The 21,085-nt window shown below is 36.8% G+C and overlaps 1 long non-coding RNA gene across 1 annotated transcript in view; it reads left to right on the top strand.

Moving 5' to 3' along the window:
- The window catches only part of LOC141421297 (uncharacterized), a 104,429-nt gene extending 95,473 nt beyond the window's left edge, over nucleotides 1-8,956 (top strand). The window contains exon 3 of the long non-coding RNA XR_012445906.1: nucleotides 8,837-8,956. This is a non-coding gene — a long non-coding RNA (uncharacterized lncRNA). The remainder of the gene's footprint in view (nucleotides 1-8,836) is intronic.
- Nucleotides 8,957-21,085: the final 12,129 nt, after the last annotated feature.

Genomic DNA, 21,085 nt, shown 5'->3' with positions numbered 1-21,085 from the left:
CCAACTTTACACGTTACCCACATCCTTCCTATCCTTCTGCAATCCCTAACGATAGCACCCTCTCCCACAGTGACTGAACACATGTTAGGAACTTAATCCCCCACACCTCACACTTCTTCCCCTTACCCCATCCTCCCTCCTGCCCTCTCTTCTAGTGCCATCTTTTTAATTACCTAAGTATCTATAACTATCCAAACAACTGTTGTCTCCCCAATACCCACTATTGATAGATAATAACACCAATAGGTTCCTTATAGATAATATAAATAACTGGTTTGGCATTGAATTTGTGAATTTGTTATTGCTAAGGTATACCTCCAGGTCAGGGAACAGAAATATTATGACAACCTAGCTAACAACTAAGCTAGTCAGAACATAGAAATTAAGTCAGGAAAAGATAACAGTGATTAAAACCCCCAACTAAACAAGGCAAGGGCAAAGCAGAAAATATAAACATGGGGAGAAAAAGAAGGCAGGGTAATATGACTCCTTAGAAGACTACCAATGACATAATAGAAGATTTGGTGAAAGTAAAGGAGAGGGCTGACCTCAGAAGAATGATGATAAGAATGTTCAATGAGCTTAAAGAGGAGCTTAAGGAGAACATGCAAAAACAACTCAATGAATATCAAGAGAACATAGATAAAAAAACCACAAGAAGATGCATAAATAACTAAGTGAACTCAGAAGTTCAACAATTTCTAAAACAAAACTAAGGAAATTATTTTAAAAAAGAGATATATATGAAATAAAGAAGACAGCACAAGATATGACAAAAAAGTGTAACAAAGATATGGAAAGTCTCAGAGAAAATAATCAAGCAGAAATTCTGGGAATAAATGTCCCTTAAATCAAATAAAAAACACAGTTGAAAGCCACTCCAGCAGACTGAAAAAAGTGGAAGACAGAATTTCAGGGCTTGAAGACAAAATAGATATTGAATTAAAAAACAGAACACTCCTTGGACGAAAGACTCAAGAGCTGCAAAAGGAATACAAAAGAACTCTGTGACTCCATCAAAAACCAAACCTGACAATTATGGGCATTGAAAAAGGAAAAGAGGTGCAAGCCAAAGGGTTATGTAATATATTCAACAAAATAATAGCAGAAAACTTCCCAGTTCTAGAGAAAGAGATGCCCATTCAGATACAGGAAGGCTCCAAGACACCAAACAGATATGACTAAAACAAAACCTCTCCAAGGCATACTATAGCTAAAACAATTACCACAAAGAACAAGGAAAGAATACTAAATGCTGTGATAGAGAAAAATCAAATAATATACAAAGGCAAAGCTACCACAATAACAGCAGATTTCTCAACAGAAACCTTAAAAACAAGAAGGGCATGGAGTGAGGTATTTTGAGCACTGACTGAAAACAATTTCAGTTTTAGAATACTCTGCCCAGCAAAGCTATATCATTTAAAACTGACAGAGCAATAAAAATCTCCCATGATAAACAGAAACTAAAACAATAAATGATCACTAAACTATCACTACACAAGATTTTAAAAGGAATTCTACACACAGAAGATGAATACAAACATAGCCATGATGGATAGGAATTATTAAACTTCAAGAGAAAAGCAGCAAGTAATCAGAGAGTAGCATAGAATTAGTTGCACATACACAAATCCTTACACAATAAAAGCAACTATACGGCAGGAATCACCACATACCTCTCAATGTTAACACTGAATGTTAATGGACTCATCTCCCCCATCAAAAGACACCAATTGGCAAACTGGATTAAAAAGGAAGACCTGACAATCTGTTGTTTATAAGAACCACCTTACAGATAGAAATAAACATTGCCTTAGGATGAAAGGATGGAAGAAATTTTACCAAGCTAATGTCCCCCAAAAAACAGGCAGGAGTAGCATACTTTTATCAGATAAAGTAGATATCAAACATAAATTAGTTGAAGAGACAAAGAAGTTCACTTCAAACTAATGAAAGGAGCAGTACATCAAGAGGAAATAACAATTGTCAACATATATACACCTAATGTCAGTGCACCAACTTCATTAAACATACAGTACTGGACTTAAAAACATAAACAGTTCCCAAAACAGTGGTAGTGGGAGACTTCACTAGTCCTTTCTCACTGATAGATAGGTCATACAGAAAAAAAAAAACAAAACCAACAACAACATCAAAGAAACTCTAGAATTGAATGATACCATAGATCTAATGGACCTGACAGACATCGCCAGTTTTCCATCCTGCAACAGCACATGTACAGTCTTCTCAGAAGCCCATGGAACTTTCTCCAAAATAGACCATTTTCAGGGCACATATTTCAAGTTTTAACAAATATGAGAAAATTGAAATAACCCCCTGCATACTGTCTGACAGTGGAATAAAACTGGAATTCAATAACAAAAGAAACAGCAGGAAATAAACAACTGGTGAATGTGCAACACTTTGCTCCATGATCAGTGAGTCATCAAAGAAATAAGGGAGGAAGTAAAATGTTCCTGGAATTTAATGAGAATGAAGGCACAACCTATCAGAACTTATGGGACACATTAAAGGAAGTACTAAGGGGAAAGTTTGTAGTCATGAGTGCATATATTAAAAACACAGAAAGATCTCAAATCAATGACCTAATGCTACATCTCAAATTCCTAGAGAAACAAGAATAAGCTAAACCCAAAACTAGCAGAAGGAGAGAAATAATAAAAATAAGGACCGAAATCAACACAGTAGAGACCAAAAACCCAAAGAATCAATGTTACAAAAAGATGATTCTTTGAAAAAGATAAACAAGATCAGTAAACCCCTGGCAAAAGTTAAGGAAACTGCCAAGATGTCCCACTACCAATGAATGGATTAAGAAAATGTGATATTTGTACACAATGGAATTTTACTCAGACACAAAGAAGAATGAAATTTTGTCATTCGCAAGTAAATGGATAGAACTGAAGAACATCTTAAGCAAAGTTAACCAGGCTCAGAAGACCAAAAATCATAGGTTCTCCCTCATATGCGGATTACAGACCTAAAACAAATGCAGTAATGTTAGTGGACATGGGTCACATGCTAAGGGGATAATGCAAACCAGAGGAACAGGGAAAGGGAAGGAAACCCAAAACTCAAAGTATTTGATGTGCCCACTGCAGAGTAGCTAATAAGTAACCTTAAACTGGCAGAGGCCACTATGGGAGGGTGACCAGGAAGTAGTGAATAGGTCTGGTAGAGATGAACCGATTTGTGTTGTAATACACATGTGCTTGGAAACAATGCTAGGAATCTCTCTGTGTAGCTATCTTTATTTCAAGCTAGCAAAAATGCTACATCTTTCTTATTATCTCTTATGTTTTCTCTTCATCAAAATTGGAGAAGAGGGCAGAACAGGTTCTGCCTGGAAGTGAGGGGGGTTGGAGAGAGAGAGAGAGAGGAGCAGGGAATGGGGGAGGGAGGGGAGAGATGCTCAAACAATGTATGCACACATGAATAAATGAATAAACAATTAAAAAAAACCCTGGCAAATCTGACTTAATGAGGAAGGAAAAGACCCAACTTAATAAAATGAGAAATGAAAAAAGGGAGATAACAACAAACACCAAGGAAATACAGGGAATTATATGGGGAATCACTTTGAAAACCTGTATTCAAATAAATTGGAAAATCTAGAAGAAATGACCAAATTTATAGATACATATGACCATCCAAAACTGAACCAACAAGATGTTAATCAGATAAATAGATTTATAACACACAAGGAACTTGAAGCAGCAATAAAGAGTCTCCCAAAAAAGAACAATCTAGGACCTGACAGATTCACCATTGAATTCTACCAGACCTTTAAAGAAGAACTAACACCAATACTCCTCAAACTTTTCCACAAAATAGAAAGGGAAGGAACTACAAAACTCATTATATGAAACCAGCATTACACTCATCCCAAAACTCAATAAAGATATAACAAAAAAAGAGAATTACAGGCCAATCTCTTTAATGAACATAGATGCAAAAGTCTTTAATAAAATATTGGCAAAGTGAAATCAACAGCGTATTAAAAAGATCATACACCATGATCAAGTTGGTTTCATCCTAGGGATGCAGGGATGGATCAACATATACAAATCATTAAATGTAATACAGCATATTAACAGAAGCAGAGACAAAAACCACATGATCATCTCAATAGATGAGGAAAAATACAACATCCCTTCATTGTAAAAGCTTGATGAAACTAGGAATAGAAGGAATGTACCTCAACATAATAAAAGCTATATATGACAAGCTTATAGCCAACATCATACTAAATGGGGAAGAACTGAAACTATTTTCTCTAAAGTCAGGAATGAGAGAAGGGTGTCTACTCTCTCAACTGCTATTCAACATAGTCTTAGAGTTCCTAGACACAGCAATAAGAAAGGAAGAGGAGATAAAGAAAATAAAAATAGGGAAGGAAGCAGTCAAACTATCTCTATTTATAGATGACATGATCTTATACCTGAAAGACCCAAAAAAACTCCTAGAATCCATAAACAGCTTGAGCAAAGTAGGAGGGTACAAAATCAATTTACAAAAATCAGTAGCCTTTCTATACACCAACAATGAACAGGTTGAAAAAGAATATAGTAAAATAATTGCATTTATAATAATCCAAACTATAAACCATTGAAGAAAGAAATCAAAGAAGACTACAGAAGATGGAAAGATCTCCTATGATCATGGATTGGTAGAATCAACATAGTGAAAATGACTATACTACAAAAAGCGGTCTACATGTTCAATGGAATTCCCATCAAAATTCTAATGATATTCATCACAGAGTTTGAAGTCAATCCTAAAGTAGTTCATTTGGAAGTACAAAAGACCACAAACAACAGGGCAATACTGAACAAAAAGAGCAACACTGAAGGTATCATAATACCTGACCTCAAACTATACTATATAGCGATAAAAACAGCATGATACTGGCACAAAAACAGATATGAAGAACAGTGGAACAGAAGAGAGACCCAGACATGAATCCACCTAATTTTGATAAAGGAGTCCAAACCATAAGATGGAGAAAACAGCCTCTTCCATAAATGTTGCTGGGAAAACTGGACATACACATGCAGGAAACTGAAACTACCCATGTCTGTCACCCTGTACAGTATCAACTCAAAGTGGATTAAGGACCGTAATCTAGGACCTGAAACTTTGAAGCTAGTGCAGAGAAGAGCAGGGAATCCAATGGAACTAATAGGCATAGGCAATGACTCCCTCTCTAGAACTCATATGTTTCAGCAACTAAGAGAAATAATTGATAAATGGGACTGCAAAACAAAATGGTCCCTAAATTCAAGAGGCTGCCCACAGAATGGGAGAAAAATCTTTGCTAACTATACATCTGACAAGGGATTGATAACCAGGATATACAAGGAACTCAAAAAACTAAACTCCCCCAGAAATCAATGACCCAGTGAAGAAATGGGCAAAAAAAACTGAACAGAGCTTTTTTAAAGGATAAAATCCAAATAGCTAAAAATTGCATGAAGAAATGCAACATCACTGGCCATAAAGGAAATGAAAATCAAAACCATGTCAAGATTCCACCTCAATCTTATTAGAATGGTTACCATAAAAAACACAAACAACAACAAATGTTGGAGAGGATGTGGGGAAAAAGAAACTCTCATACACAGCTGGTGGGAATGTAAATTGGTATAACCATTCTGGAAAACAGTACGGAGGCTCCTCAAAAAACTTTAAAAAAACTTCCATGTGATCCAGCAATTCCATTCCTAAGGATATACCCAAAAGAAATTAAGTCAGGGTACAATAAAAGCACCTGCACACTCAGGTTTATTGCAGCATGATTAACAATAGCTAAGCTATGGTTAGTCAAGATGCCTCACTACTGATGAATGGATTAAGAAAATGTGGTATTTATACACATGAATTTTATTCAGCCACAAAGAAGAATGAAATTTTGTTGGTTGTAGTTAAATGGATGGAACTGGAGAACGTCACCTTAAGTGAAGTTAGCGAGGTTCAGAAGGCCTAGAGTTGCATGTTTTCTCTCACATGTAGGAGATAGACACAATAGAAATATAAGTGATATTATGAAAAATAGGTCACACTAAGAAGAATTCACAAAGGGGGGTAAAAGAAGGAAGTGAAGAAGGCAAATATGGTTGTTGTATTCTCTGTACAAGAATGAATACAGAATTTTTAAGTTGATTGAAACCACCATAAGCAAGGGACTATGGTAGAAAGAAGAAAAATGGAGGAGATGAAACACTTCAGGTTATAGTACATATATACATGGAAATGTCAAAAGGAAACTCCCTGTATAGCTATCTTAAGCAAATAAAAATGTCATTTTTTTCTTTTATAAAATTGGAGAACAGGGGGGTAAACTAGGTCCTGCCTGGAGGGGGGTTATCCCAGTGGGAGGGGGGATGAGATGGGGAAATGATAAAGGAAGGTGAATATGGGGCAAATCCTGTGTACACTTGTATGTAAATGGAAAAATAATATCTGTTGAAACTATTCCAGGAATGGGTGGAAAGGAGGATTAAGGAGAATGGTGGAGGGGGTGAATTAAAGTATGATATATTTGATATATTGTAAGAAGTTTTATAAATGCCACAATTTCCCTCACCTAGCACAACAATAAAAAAAAAGATGAAAAAGTTGCTGTAGAAAAAAAATTTGTGTGCTGAATGGGTGTGTGTTAGTTAGCTTTCTATTATAACAAATACTTATGATAATTAGCTTATAAAGAGAAAAGTTTTAGTTTGGCTTACAGTTTGGGGATTTCAGCCCAGGTTCGGTTCACCCCACTGCTTTTGGGCTGATGTCGAGGCAGTATATCATGGCAGGAAGTGTGTGTGGAGCAAATCTGCTCACCTCATGGCCAAGTCATGAAAAAGGGAGGCTCCCACAATCCCTCTAGGGGCATAACTCCAATGACTGGAAGAGTTCCCACTAGGCCCACCTCTCAAAGTTTCTACTACCTCCCAGCAGTGCCATGCAGTAAGCCTTTAACAGACGGGGCTTTAGGACATTTATTAATTTATTTTGTGGTACTGGGGCTTGAACTCAGGGCCTTCACCTTAAGCCACTCAAAACCAGTCATAATTTTGTGAAGGATTTTTTGAGATAGGGTCTTGTGGAATTATTTGCCTGGGCTGGCTTCAAATTGTGATCCTCCTGATCTCTGCCTCCTGAATAGCTGGGATTACAGTGTGAGCCACTGGTGCCTGGTTTTAGGCACTGGCACTGGTATTTAGGAGATTTTAATAGAAAAGAGCCTTTTAAGTTTTTCCATGTGGGTATGAAAAATGTCCATTTTTCTTAGAGATATTTGAGCCTTTTGAGTTTACCACCTCATGTACATCTTACTTCTTTTCTTTTCTTTTTAAATAAACTGAGGATGGAACTCAGGGCTACATGCATGATATGCAAGTGTTCTACCACTGAGCTACAACCCATCCTGAAAGTCTATTCTTTCATCTGGCTCTCCTGCAAGCCTTCCTTCTTTGAGAAGTGTGGCTATTGCAAGGTTGGAGAGTGTGGAATTAGTTATTAGAAGGGACATACACATTTGTGTGGAAGCAACTTCCCACACAGCTGACATTAGGATCACTTCATTTAGCATTATTTAATAAATAATCACACTGTGAGTGAAGTAATTATTACTCCCATTTTATAGATGGAGAAAGAGAGAATCAGAGACATGAACTATCTTGTGAGTGGAAGAGCTCAGATTGTTGAGCCTCAGCAGCATACGCTCCTGCCTCTATGCCACAGAAAACTATCTTTTCAGGGCCATTTGTCATCTTTTAGCCTCAGGTAAAGAAACTGCTTTAGTTCTGCCCTTACAGTTTTGCTTATTCCATACACATGGTAAGAAGGCAACAATTTCCACATTCTAGGGCTAAAGACTGGCCCAATGTATGGGCTGTAAAGGATGTGGTCTGAAATGTTTTGTATGGATTAGGGATCTTCAGTAGTGAGCAGAGGATTTTCCAAACCTTTTAGTTTTAGAACTTGCAAATTTATGCTTTTGCTATTTGAGAAAAGCCTATTGTACCTTCAACCTCATGATTTAGTTGATGACCTCTTTGAAACTAGGCCTTGGGGCATTTGGGAGAGGACATGTATGTAGCTTTCATAGACAAACCTCAAAACAGCCACTGTATAAGGACATGAGCACTGGCAAGTAAGATTGGCTACATACAGTCCAACTTGCTGTGAACTCTGTTGCCCTCAGGTGAACTTTGAAAATTTTCACATCATTGCAGTAGTTTTAAGAGCAGCTAAACCTGCTTCACTATGTAAGAAAAAGTGTTTCCATTTTATTTTGTCTTTGAGCTGGACTCTCCTCATTTATTTCATGGATGCTGCTTCTGATTCATAATGTTCACTTCCACGAAGGATTTTATGGGAAAGACTTTGTCAATCACTCAAGTGAAGGAGGAGATGACAAACTAGTAAAACGCTGAAGAATAAAAAGATTTCCTGTTAAATAAGAGTATCATCTCCAAACTGAGGAGCCCAAGGTGGTGAGAGCAAATAAAATCTATTGTGTTTAGCTCCCCCCCCATATCTGATGATTAAGTAATATTTAGGAAACCAGGCCTGAAGCACACAAACGCAAACTTCTTGGGATAATGCGATCCGAGGCCTCTTATGCAGCCGTGGGTGTTGAAGTCTCCACACTTAATAAATGGTCACCCCATTCTCCTCTTCCGAGTTCTCATTGTTCAGTGATGATAATTGCCTTTCATTTCAACTTCAATCCTTTCAATATTTTTAAAGATATCGTGTTACAAGTTGTAGAGAAATGCAGATTGAATATAGTATTATCTTGTTTAATTTTCAGGGTTGTAATCCAGAGTAAGTGACAATGCAGGTAAAACAAGCAGCCTGGCATAGCCCATTTGGAAAATAAGGGAAAGAAATACTGGTTCCAACTGCAGAAAATCTGGAGTAAAGAAGATGAAATCTGATCAAGTCTTTGAGGTATGCATAGACTGTGCAGGGAAAGGGGAAAGAACTATTTCGGCAGATGCAATCATATGATCTAAGGCAAGGGAGTATAATTGTATAGTCTGAAATTGAATAGTTGGAGATAAGTTTGGAGGGGAAGCTGGGGTTACTGAAAGTATTGCATAAATGAAAGCCAATATGAGACTGCAGTAAAAGACAGTTTTCAGGAACGCACTTTCTGCTTTTGAATTTAGATAAAATTAATAACTTTTTGCTCCATTTTTAAAATAATACTGGTGATAGAACCCAGGCTCTTGTACATGCTAGGCAAGTGCTCTACCATTGAGCTAACATCCCAAAGCTTTTTAAACTTTAGTTTGGGACAAGGTCTCACCAAATTGTCCAGAATGGTTTCAAATTTGTGACCCTCCTTCCTCATTCTCCCGAGTAGCTGGAATTATAGGCAAGCATCACCATGTCTGATCCTGCTAAATCATTCATAACAGATTTTTCATTCTTTCTGTTGTTTTTCTACATTTTCTCCTAAAATAATTCATGCTCAGTTTAGGACACTATTACTACTTGTTCCATTGATATAGAATTGGCTTCCTTGTTTCTACTTTTGTGCTCTTCTAACTTTTTTTTAAACCATACAGTAGCTACAATGACCATTTAAAACTGTTAAGCAGAGTCTTTTTCTCTTCAGTGTAAAAACTTTAAGTGTATGCCATTAGTTTATGAATGTCTAGAAGACATTTTATAGAAAATAAGCAATTTGTGATAAATGAGAGAAAAGAATAACACTTCTGAAAGAGCTCTCTTTGGCTCCTGGACCTTGGCCTCTGGTCAAGGGTTGGGACATCGTGCATCTCTAGGCAGTTATTCAAGGACATGTGCTGTGTACCTGCACATGTGCACACACACAATCTTCACAGCTATTATATGCATAAAGCATTTGTGTTACCTCCATTTTATAGATGAGAAAACAAAGGAAGAGAGAAATTTTATCTAAACATAAAGACAACATAACTTGCTGGCCCCTTAACACTGGCCTCAGTTCAGGGGCATCTGTAGCATATTTTTCACTGATCATTTCTTGCTTTCTTGCTCCTTTCTAGTAGGTATAATTTCCTATTTATGTCTATCTGCAGTGAGGATCTGTGGTAAGATTCTTAGTCTTTGTCTAAACATGTCTTCATTTTGTTCACATATTTTGAACGATGACTTCTTAGGCTATAAAGCTATGTAGTGAGAAATTTTCTCTCAGCATGCTGGAATTCTATTCCTTTGGATGCTAGTCTTTGTTGTTACAGTTAAGAGATTCATTTTCATTCTAGCTGCTTTCTTTCTGTCCTTTGGTTGCTTTCATTTATTTAAAAATTTTAATTAATGTACTAATACACATAGTAAGTGCATATATCATAAGCATACAACTTAGTTATTTTTATATAAATACATTCTCATATAAAAGTATATTCTCGTATAACTATCACCCAGATGGAAGTTTAAAGCATGTCAGCATTCAGAGTGCCCCTTTCTGTCCCTTCTAGCACTTTTCACTGTAGAACCTGGGAATCTTCAAAACCTTTTATTTTTTAATCATAAGTTCAGCTCTGTACTAAGTTTGAAAAACTGTATGCCATTTTATCTAGCTCTTCTAATGTTTGCAAGTGGAAGTTCACATTATGTAACTTAAGCGGAAGTCTTAGGAAGAGGTTATTCCCCATTTTTCTCAAAATAAACTCAGACTTCTTTAGCTGGCTCACACTGCTCTACATGAATTGGCTGCTGTGCACCCCTCGAACCTCATCACACACAATTCTCTTCCTTATTCAAGCTGCACTGACTTCTTGTCTGCTGCAGAGTACAACAAGCTCTTTCCTAACTCTAGGCCTCATATTTGTGCTCCATCTGCTTGGAATCCTTATCTGTAGATCTTTGCTAGTTTGTTCTTCAAATACAACTTCCACGTCCAGAGGCCTCAATGTCAGCTGCTCTCAGTATATTCTCTTAGTTACTCTCTTTAACCATCATTCCCTATATTTCTTTCACAGCATTTAACACCATCTACAGATTACTCCTCTTCTTCCTTCTCCCTTCCCCTCCTTCCTTCTACTTCTTTTTCCTTGCCGTCCTCTCCTTCTTCTTCTTGTCTGCATCTCCATCTCAAGTGCCAGCGCTGTAAAGTAGGAAGATTGTCTGATCCACCACCACCATAGTCCTGGAGATTAGAGAGATAGATGCTTGATTAATATCTGTTAAACAAACAAATGAAATAGCTCTTGTATCCTCAGGAAATCTTTACCTCCAAATAATGTACATGTTATATGTGCTCAATCATAGGTGCATTTTAATCTTCCATTTTCACACTGCGAACAAGATTCCTCCAGTGTGTTAGGCACTGCTCATTAGATGTCTTCTGAAATCTGGGTCCATTCTTGCAAGTTAATCATAAACCATTTAATAGTTCAGCAAAGAAACATCAGAATGCCAATACTTCTGGAGCGTTTCATCAATGTGAGATTCACTGATCTCTCCTTCTTTTCCCCAAACTGTCCTTTTTAGGTCCAACTTTAAAGTGAAGCTCCAGTTCTCCTTTATCTCTATTTCCCTTATATAAGCTATCAGCCCATTTATTGTTATTGAGCTTTTAAAGCACTTCTATATTTCAAAGAGAGCCCTAAAAGTTCCTCCTAATAAATCAGAAGGGTTTTCTACCCTTTGCTAAGTAGTTGATTTAAGGAAATAGTATACAAAATCATGCCAGATTCTGAGACTGCCCATTTTATATTTAAGCTTCTATTTTATTGCTTTGGGAACTCTGTACAAAAGCAAAACCAGCAGCATACTGAGGTGACTACACTGATTGTAGATGTTTACAATATAGTCTCTTTTTGGGGCAGAGCCATTTGCAAAGGCACAGATAGAAGGTTCTTAGCAAGTATCCAGTGGACAAATGATTAACACTATCATGACAATTTTCAGCCGAGTTGATAGTTTATTTCCTTCTCCACCCTCTTTGGTCCTGTGCCTATATTGGAATCAATGGTACAAGTCATTAATTAATATTCATGGCAGTTTTATTCTGGGTTTAGCACTGGATCTGGTCTGTTATGTGTGGGGGAGCGTAGTAAGGTTCGTTAGGAGATGGAAACAAAACCTTAAGACTGTGTATTTGTATATGAAAATAAGAGAACAGAGTTGTAGTCATTCAGTAAATATTTAATAAGTACTCTTAATTAGGTACTATTGTGTTTACAGGCAATATCTCATGGACTTTTTACTCTAGTGGAGGCAAGTGGATATGAAGCAAACACATTGGTAAACTAGATAGTATCATATACATGGGATATACAGATGGTATAACTATGTACATATATGTATTATGATATGGTGATAAGTACCATGGAGTACTTCAAGGAGGGAAGTATAGGATATCCAAGAGGCAGATGTCTATTTATTTATTTATTTATTTATGGCAGACTGGGGTTTGAATTCAGGGCTTTGTGCTTGCTAGGCAGGTACTCTACTGGTTGAGTCACACCTTCAGCTGTTTTTGCTCGGGTTACTTTTGCAATAGTCTTGCTTTTTGCCTGAGCCTGCCTGGACTGCAATCCTACTTTTGCTTCCTGCCGTTAAGTGGGATGATAGGTGCATACCACCATGCTCAGCCTTTTCTGTTGAGATGGGATCTTACAAACTATTTTTTCTTGGGTTGACCTCGAACCATGATTTCTCCTGATTTCAGCCTCCTGTGCATCTTGGATGACAGTTTTGTACTACTATGCCCATACATTGGTGAGAAGGGGGTCTCATGAAATTTTATCTGGCTGGCCTTAAACTGCAATCCTCTTGAAGCGACCCTTCAGAGTAGCTGGAATTACAGGCATGAATCATCATGCCTGGCTAGATGGCTATTAATTTAAATGGTGTGGTCCAGGAAAGAGACAATAGAAAGGTGATATCTAAGCAAACACCTGAGAAAAAGTACAAGTGGTGTAGCTATCATAGGAGTTTATGGTTATGGAAAAACTTAATACTAAGCAGATTATTTACATTTGTTTCTAAACTCAGTTAATTTCACAATAAGCATATATCATCTTAATAAACAATCTTGAAATCTCACTTAGTACTATCACAGTGGTCTGCTGAACAGTGTGTAGGTTTGTTCTGCTAGGCCTTCCTCAACTGGTTTTCATATCCAGTTAGGGTAGAGGTCTAGGTGAGCAGATGGGCTGTTAACAAGCTTGAGTTGCTAGAGTCTTCATCATCTTGGCAGTGTTAGATGTATCACAAGGTGAGTCATGGAGCTGGTGAGGCAGATGGCACCTGTCTCTCACTGTGGTTGGATCAGACAGAATCCTATGCATACATATGGAAGAGCAGATAGGAAGGGCAGGTGGGTGGGAGTAATTCAACTACTCAGAGGATTTCTACTGGGAATCTCTCATGGCAGAAGACTGGAAGGTTGATATCCTAATATACCTTCTATTCTATTGAAGAGCCTTAGAGTTTTATCACTTAAGAAACATGCTTTAAGAGGAACCTTTCCCCAAAACATTTATCTAATGATGAAACTTCTTGTTCTTTTGGACTGGTTCAGGTGTGATTATATTTTGACTTTCTAAACTTCTACTAAATTTCTGTTCTTCACTATACTGGAAAGGATAGGCCTTGCTGTTTATAAGATTGGAATATTCTTGTATATGATCCCAAAATGCTGCCTGTCCTTCAGCATAGAGAATATAATGTCACTTTAAAATTGGTTATCTCCGTCAGGCTTTGATGACTCTCACCTGAAATCCTAGGTCCTTGGGAGGCTGGGATAGGGAGGATTACAGTTAAGGCCAGCTTGGGGCGTGGGGAGGGGGATAAGACGTTTGTAAGACCCCATCCCAATGAAAAAAGCTTGGCATGGTGGCAAGGGCCTGTCATCCCAGAGGCAGTGGGAAGTACAAAATAGGGTTGCAGTCCAGGGCAATCTGGGTTAAAAGCAAGACCCTATCTCCAAAATAACCAGAGCAAGATGGACTGGCGACATGGCTCAAGTGGTAGAATGCCTGCCCAGTAAACATGATGCCCAGGGTTCAAACCTCATTAACACCAATTTTTTTGGTTATCTGTGAGTATGGGGGTAGTAAAAGAAGTTGGAATTCTGAGGTAAATTTAATAATATTTATTCCTGCCACTTACCTATGATTAACAAATGAAAATATGCATTCCAATTTAGTCATAGGATCCTGTCATTCTCAAAGAATTCAATGCCTACCTAGAAGATTTCTTTCATAAAATAACAGGAAAGGTTGATATACTTTACTTTAATGACAAGTAATTGGGAACACTATGCTGGAAGAAAATATGATTATTATGTAGTTACTCATGTCCAGGTCACTCATGTTGCTGAAATTAAAAGAATAGAAACAGCTGGGTGCTTTCTATGCACACTTCACATATCTGATCATGTATTTAACCTTTACAAAAGCTTCATGAGGAAGGCATTTCCCCGACTCGCCAAGAGAGTTGGAGAAACTTGCCCAAGGTCACAGGTCACACCAAATATATACCAAAAAATAGGTGGAGCTTGTAGTGAATCCAAACCCCTTCTGCCATGTTATTCCATTTCTCTAGAGGTTTCTGACTTTTTCATTAATACTGTTAGATACTTTTTACACATTTTGTTTCTTTGGCAGATGATAGATATTACATGCCAATGATCCATTAATACAGTATAAAAATAGTCTTAATTTTGCATATTAGTTATCTACTGCTATGTAAAACTTATCCCAGTAGGGTAATAGTAATGTGTCATAAATTGTAACAAGCTTACTGTTCTGGTGGGGGATGTTGATAACAGAGGAAGCTACACATATGAGGGCATATGAAGCTTATGGGATGTTTTTATTGTGAACCCAAAGCTGCTCTAGAAATTAATAGTCTTTAAAAATTATCTTAAAACTTAAAAAGACAACAAATATTTATCTCATACAGTTCCTGAGAGTCAAGAATCTAAGAACTACTTAACTGGGTGATTCTGGCTCAGGATGCCTTAGCTGCTGGCTGGGCTGCAGTCCCATCTGAAGGCTTGTCTGGGCAGAAGAATCTGCTTTCAAGAGAGCTATTAACCAGTTTATCCAGTTCCTGCCACATAAGCCTCTCCTTTTGGCTATTCATGATATGAAAACACATGATCTTGGGACTGTGTACCTGTAAAGTGTCTCAGTGGCTACATGAGTCCAATGACAGCTGATAAAATCCAAGGCCATATTTCTATTCCAGAGTAATAACTTTCCTATTATTTGACTATGGTAATATTTGTTCTATTTTCTGTTATGTCATAGTTGAATCTAGAAAATTAAGAGTACATTTTCTTCCATAGTGCAAAACACTACTATTTAGACAATATGCATTTGCTTTTATATGTAAGTTCTTAGTGAATAAATACTTGAGTTAACTGTCTCAATTATAGCTCTCTCTTTCTGGGATATACAAAGCCCAAAAGATTGTCTGTTATAGTGGTGAAGGCTGTAGCTTCTCCTTTCCCATCTGCTGAAGGGCAAATCTGCATACCTCCTCTCTTTCTCTACTCAGGGGTTGTTCCTTTCCTACCCCAAAGCTGACTGTTATCCCTCAACTGCATAATGTATATGGGTTCTATTTTTAGCTGCTGGCCTTTCATTCAAATAAGATTCCCAAAGTTCATATTACTAAACTGTAAGCTTATTATTTCCCCAAGTTCAATAAAATTTTTGAGGGTAGGGAAACCATGTTAAAATGCAGATTTCTAACATTCTCCTAGATCTTGAATCAGAATCTCTGGAATTGGGGCTCAGAATGTACTTGTGATTTTAAATTTAAATAATGAATTTATTAAACTATAATTTATGCAAAAATTAAGCCTTTTAAATATGAAATTAATGGTTTCAGTATCTTCACAGTTGTGCAACCATCACCAGAAACTAATTTCAGAAAATTTTCATCTTCTCCAAAAGAAACCCTTGAGCCCATTAACAGTCACTTCCCATACTTCATCCCCACAGTTCCTGAAAACCACTAATATATATTCTGCTTGTATGGGTTTGCCTACTTTGGGTATTTAATATAAATATAATGAAACAATATGTGGCCTTTCATGGCTGGCTTCTTTCATTTAGCACAACAAGTTTGAGAACCATCCATGCAGCAGCATAAGTCAATACTTCAGTTTTTTTTATGACCATGATACCTAAGCTATTGTGTATATATACAGCATATTTTATTCATTCATCAGCTGATGAACACTTAGGTTGCTTTCACTTTGGGTTTATACTGCTATGAGCATTCATATATAGATTTTATGTGGACATATGTTTTTAATTATCTTAGATATTATTATGTATTGAATGATTTCCCCCCCCCAAATTAATATGTTTAATGCCTAATTTCTGCTACCTCAGAACATGACCGCATTTGGAGAGAAGGCCTTTAATGGAACTAAGTTCACATAACTGAATGTTAACAAAGTCTGAAACATTGACAGTTTAGCAAAAAGTTTAACAGCATTTTTGAGGAAATGCTGGGCAGTGAGTTTTTACTTATGTTTCTATTATAAAATTATGTTCCTCTAAATAGGCAAAAAGATCCTTTAGAATTAAATGCTGTGTAAGGAAGTTGAATGGGAATATGTCCCTTACATCTCTCCTTACTATTGTTAGATTGGGATGTGTCACTTATCTGAATGTTGGGGCCTTGGAATGCTGAGAGAAGAAATCAAGTTCTGCTTTTTCCCCATGAACTTTTACATTAGTGAGCAGCAGCACTCCTAAACCCCTGAAATTGCTATGCAATTAGTTTGAAATTTCTAGATAGAGTTTTTAAAAAGGCAAAATTTGGAAATTTCAATATATGTATAATCTGAATTATTATTTTTATTACTGCTATCTGATATAAAAATAAGTAGTAAGGGGAGAAAGTTAAATGTTTACATTTCAGTACTCAGCTTAAAAACCTTAAGTTCCCTAATTTTATAGTCTCTGGTCTGTCAGCTTTCAGCCAGATGCAATTTCTTTTTTATGACACATTTTAGCGATGATCCTATTTCTGTAAGTTCTTAGTGTTACCTGAAAATAGTTTAGCTTTTACTTCTGTTTTGTAGCAATTAAAGTGAAACAAAATAATAAAATCTTGTCTGATGCATGCTGGAGTTGTTAGATTTTCATTTCCATCCTCTTTTTTCTATCTGTGAGGGATTCTCCACTCTGTGGCTGTTCTCCTTCTAAAGAAGCCACAAGAGCCATCTCTTCCTTTTCCCCATCCTCTGGCATCCAGGATAAACTAGATGCTAATATTCATTAGCCACTCCAGCTGCCTGTGTGCTAGCCCAAGATTTTCAGAAACATTAGGTTCAAAGGGCTTAGTGGCCACCAGAAGGGGAGATGTGTGATGGGGAACTGTACACAAGCACAGCACATATTTTACAAAGTTAGTCAATTGCTCTGTTTCATAGCAAAATATCTGTTACCTTCGTGTCATAAAATACAAAATTATATAAAACTAACCTTATAGGTGATTTGTGTATAATGTCCTGGTAATGTCTAGGGAAAGTAGTGACAACAATACAAATTACAGAATTTATCATGGTGGTTTGGTTATATGGAAAGACTATTAACATTTCATTGGTCACTACTAATGATCTTTTTAAAATTAGATTTATATTTAGCAATGATTAAATGCCATGGTGTGCCTGTAGCACAAAGAATAAGGGTCCAGAAATTGTCCCTCCCTAGTGATCTTATAATCTTGCCTTATGCACATGAATTTTCTTTTTTATTTCTTTAATACGGACTATGGAACAGTTCACATTATTACTGCTCATAAATTCTGCCCTGATGAGATTAGTTTTATAGGTGTAGGATCAATAATACTTGAACACATTTGCAACTGTGTATTGTCCAATATTGCTCATTACTGGCTTTAAAAGAATCAGTGCATTTTGCTAGAAGCAAAAGATAATGAGCCATTGATTATCTCTGTACAGCACAATTTACAGACTATTTTATTTTTAATGCAACGTTAAATTAATTTGTAAAAGATCAGAAGTATTGCTTTATTTCCAAGCTGTGATTAAACAGTTATTGAACTTTTCATGGAGAACATTAATCAATTCTCATCTCTTCTAATCTCTCAAAGTGCTTTGGAAATAAAGATGAATAACTTGTGATCACCTGAACTTGTTAGAGGCAACAAACCTAGAAGAGAATGCATCTGTAGGGGGCTCAGCTCAGGTGACAAGATGTGTCAGGAAGGGACCAAACCCATGATATTTTCCCTCAAGGTCAGGCTATGGATCCATTATAGATCAATGAGTGGGAATAGAAAATCTACTCAAGAACACCTTGAAGAGAGTAAAGATCTGTATCATGTAAGGTATGCAGGATTTACATATTTTTGGTTTGGATGGTTGTGTAATTTAACTCTGTTCACCTAGCCTTATACTCTAGATAACTATTTACATGAAACTTTAAGATAACTAAAAAAATAGCAGTCATAGAATTTTCCCTGACTTTATCACTTCTTGGCAATCTCTTGTTGTTAACTAAGGCTGGACAAATTAGACACGCATTTATGATAGCATAAGGAATCACAACATTGTGGAAAAGTGCCCAGTCCATTGAATGATGTTGAGATTCTAGAAAAAGAATGTAGACTTCAGAAGAAAAAGACTAATGTAGGATCACATAGCTCATGGTAGGGTATTAGGCAGAACTCATGTAAGTGAAGTAGACTGAGTGGAAGAAGTGCCATATATAGATTTAGATGATGTAATCTTGATTAAATGGTGATGGGACACTGATGACTCCTTACCAAGGTTGGCTCTGCAAGTTGGTGGAGTGGTCTATCATCTAAGATGTGATTTGATGATTCCTGGGAAGCTAATTTGCTTTCAAATTAGCTGATTTGGCTTATTATCCCATTTGATATTTCCATACTGTTTTTTTCTCCATTTCTTCATCTCTTCCTTTAACTCTCTCTCTTTTTTTATCTCTCACAAATTTTCTTCACTCTTTAGGTAATTGCTTACACAATATAAATATTTTGCTTGGGTTATAAGGTAGGAAACCTGCTTCCCAAGTACGTCCATTACATAAGTATTCACTTACTATTATTTTATAATACCTCATAGTGAGGCAGGGTAGATAGATGAGGAGAGAGGGAAATTATATTATTTTAATAAATATTTTTAATCTTGCTGTTTTACTGGGGGTACATTTTACCATTTACCAAAGTTCTTATATATCATAGTTGAATTCATTTCTCCATCATTATCTTTTATTCCCCCTCCTCCATTCCTGAAACGTTTCAACAGGTCTCATTTTTCCTTTTTCATACATGAGTACATTGTATTTCACCCTTTCCCTATATCCTCCCCACTCCCACTGGTGCCAATTCCCCAGACAGGATTTGTTTTACCTTCCTGTTCTTCATTTTTGAAAAAAAGGCACTTTTGTTTGTATGAGGTAAATACAGGCATATTTCCATGTATACATGTGGTTATAACCTTAATTGATATATCCACTCTATTTTTCTCCTTTCTATTTTAGTCCCCTTTTTATGGTGAAAATTCTATATTCATTCTTGTATAGAAAGTACACCACCCATATTCACCTTCTTAGCTTCCTTCTTTTACCCTGCTCTCCTGTTAGTGACTGTTGCTAAGGCTTTATCAATCTTTTTTTTTAATCTTTTGTTTATCTTTTGAAAGAACCAGCTTTTTGTTTCTTTAATTCTTCTTTATTTCATTCCTTTTTTTTTTTTATTTCTCACTTGCTAGTTTTGAGTTTAGCTTTTTCTGGTTTTCTTAGGAGTTTGAGATGCAGCATTAGGTCATTTATTTGAAATTTTTCTGTGCTTTTAATATATGCATTCATGCCTACAAACTTTCCCTCAGCACTGCCTTGGAGTGCCCCATAGGTTCTGATGGGCTGTGCTTTCATTTTCAAAAAATCCCAGAACTTTTTCATTTCTTCCATTATTTCTTCGTAACCCACTGATCATGGAGCAACATGTTGTTCAGTCTCCAGGTGTTTGAAGTACTTCCTGCCGTTTCCTTTGTTGTTGAGTTCTAGTTTTATTCCATTGTGGTCAGATAGTATGCAGGGGGTTGTTTCAGTTTTTTTCCGGTAGACTGGCATAGCATCTAGCAGCCACACTGCCTGGGTTTCAAGGACCATTATATGCCATTAAAAGCTAATTTAAAAGTCAGTTATTATACATTATGTACCACCTACTTATTGGTGGTATCACCAGGTTATCTGATCCTTGCTACCATGAATCTGAAGATTTCTTACAGACTTGTGAGGGCTGAGGGTTCTAGAGTTTACTGGCTATCTGCCATCTCGGTCTGTCCACCTATTTAAAAAAATATTTAGAGGGCAGCTAACCTCCTTCTGTCTCTTTTTAGAGGCTAAATTATAGGAATAGGAGCTACCTGCTTCTGTTTTCGTTTTTGATATGCTAACAAGATCCTAGGCTCCTTGGATGAACGGACAATACCATGTCGGGGGAAGTTCTAAAGCATACTTATTTATCCCTGAGTTTTAGATGAGCCAAGATGACCCCTCCCTGTTTGAACAGCCATCTCAGCCACTCAGATCCATTATCTTTGATCACGTGTATTCTGCCAGTTCTCTAGTATAAGACTAAGAGATAGGGGCTACCATTTTGAGTCTCTACTTCCATTTCCTGCACGGGAGGAAGAAATGTTTCCCTTTCTTTTTCATTTCTCCCCACTTTTATCCTGTTATAGTAAATTTCTTTTCTAATAAATTTTATTATTTTTAACTACATCTTTTGTGACCTGCTAGAATTCTTTCCCTGACAGACACAAAAACTAATGTATTTATCAATGTTACTTTTTTAGTAATATATTTGGTGCCATGACTTGGATACAAGTTCTATCACATCTTGACTCAGATCCAATATGTCTAATACATCTATTTCTCCAAGAAGTAAGAACCATCCTCCCTGCCTCTCTCCTTGGGTTGAAGAAACACACTTTTCTATTTGGATTCTGACATCTTTCTCTTCCTCACCTTTGGGTGGCTTAGGCTTCCTTCCAAGTTAGTAAATACCACCTACTTCCTTTTTCTACTGGGTGCTCACTTGG

Source organism: Castor canadensis, chromosome 3 (assembly GCF_047511655.1).
Source record: "Castor canadensis chromosome 3, mCasCan1.hap1v2, whole genome shotgun sequence".
Taxonomy (NCBI): Eukaryota; Metazoa; Chordata; class Mammalia; order Rodentia; family Castoridae; genus Castor; species Castor canadensis.
Note: the sequence above shows the minus strand (reverse complement) of the source record. Positions and strands in the feature narration are given on the sequence as shown.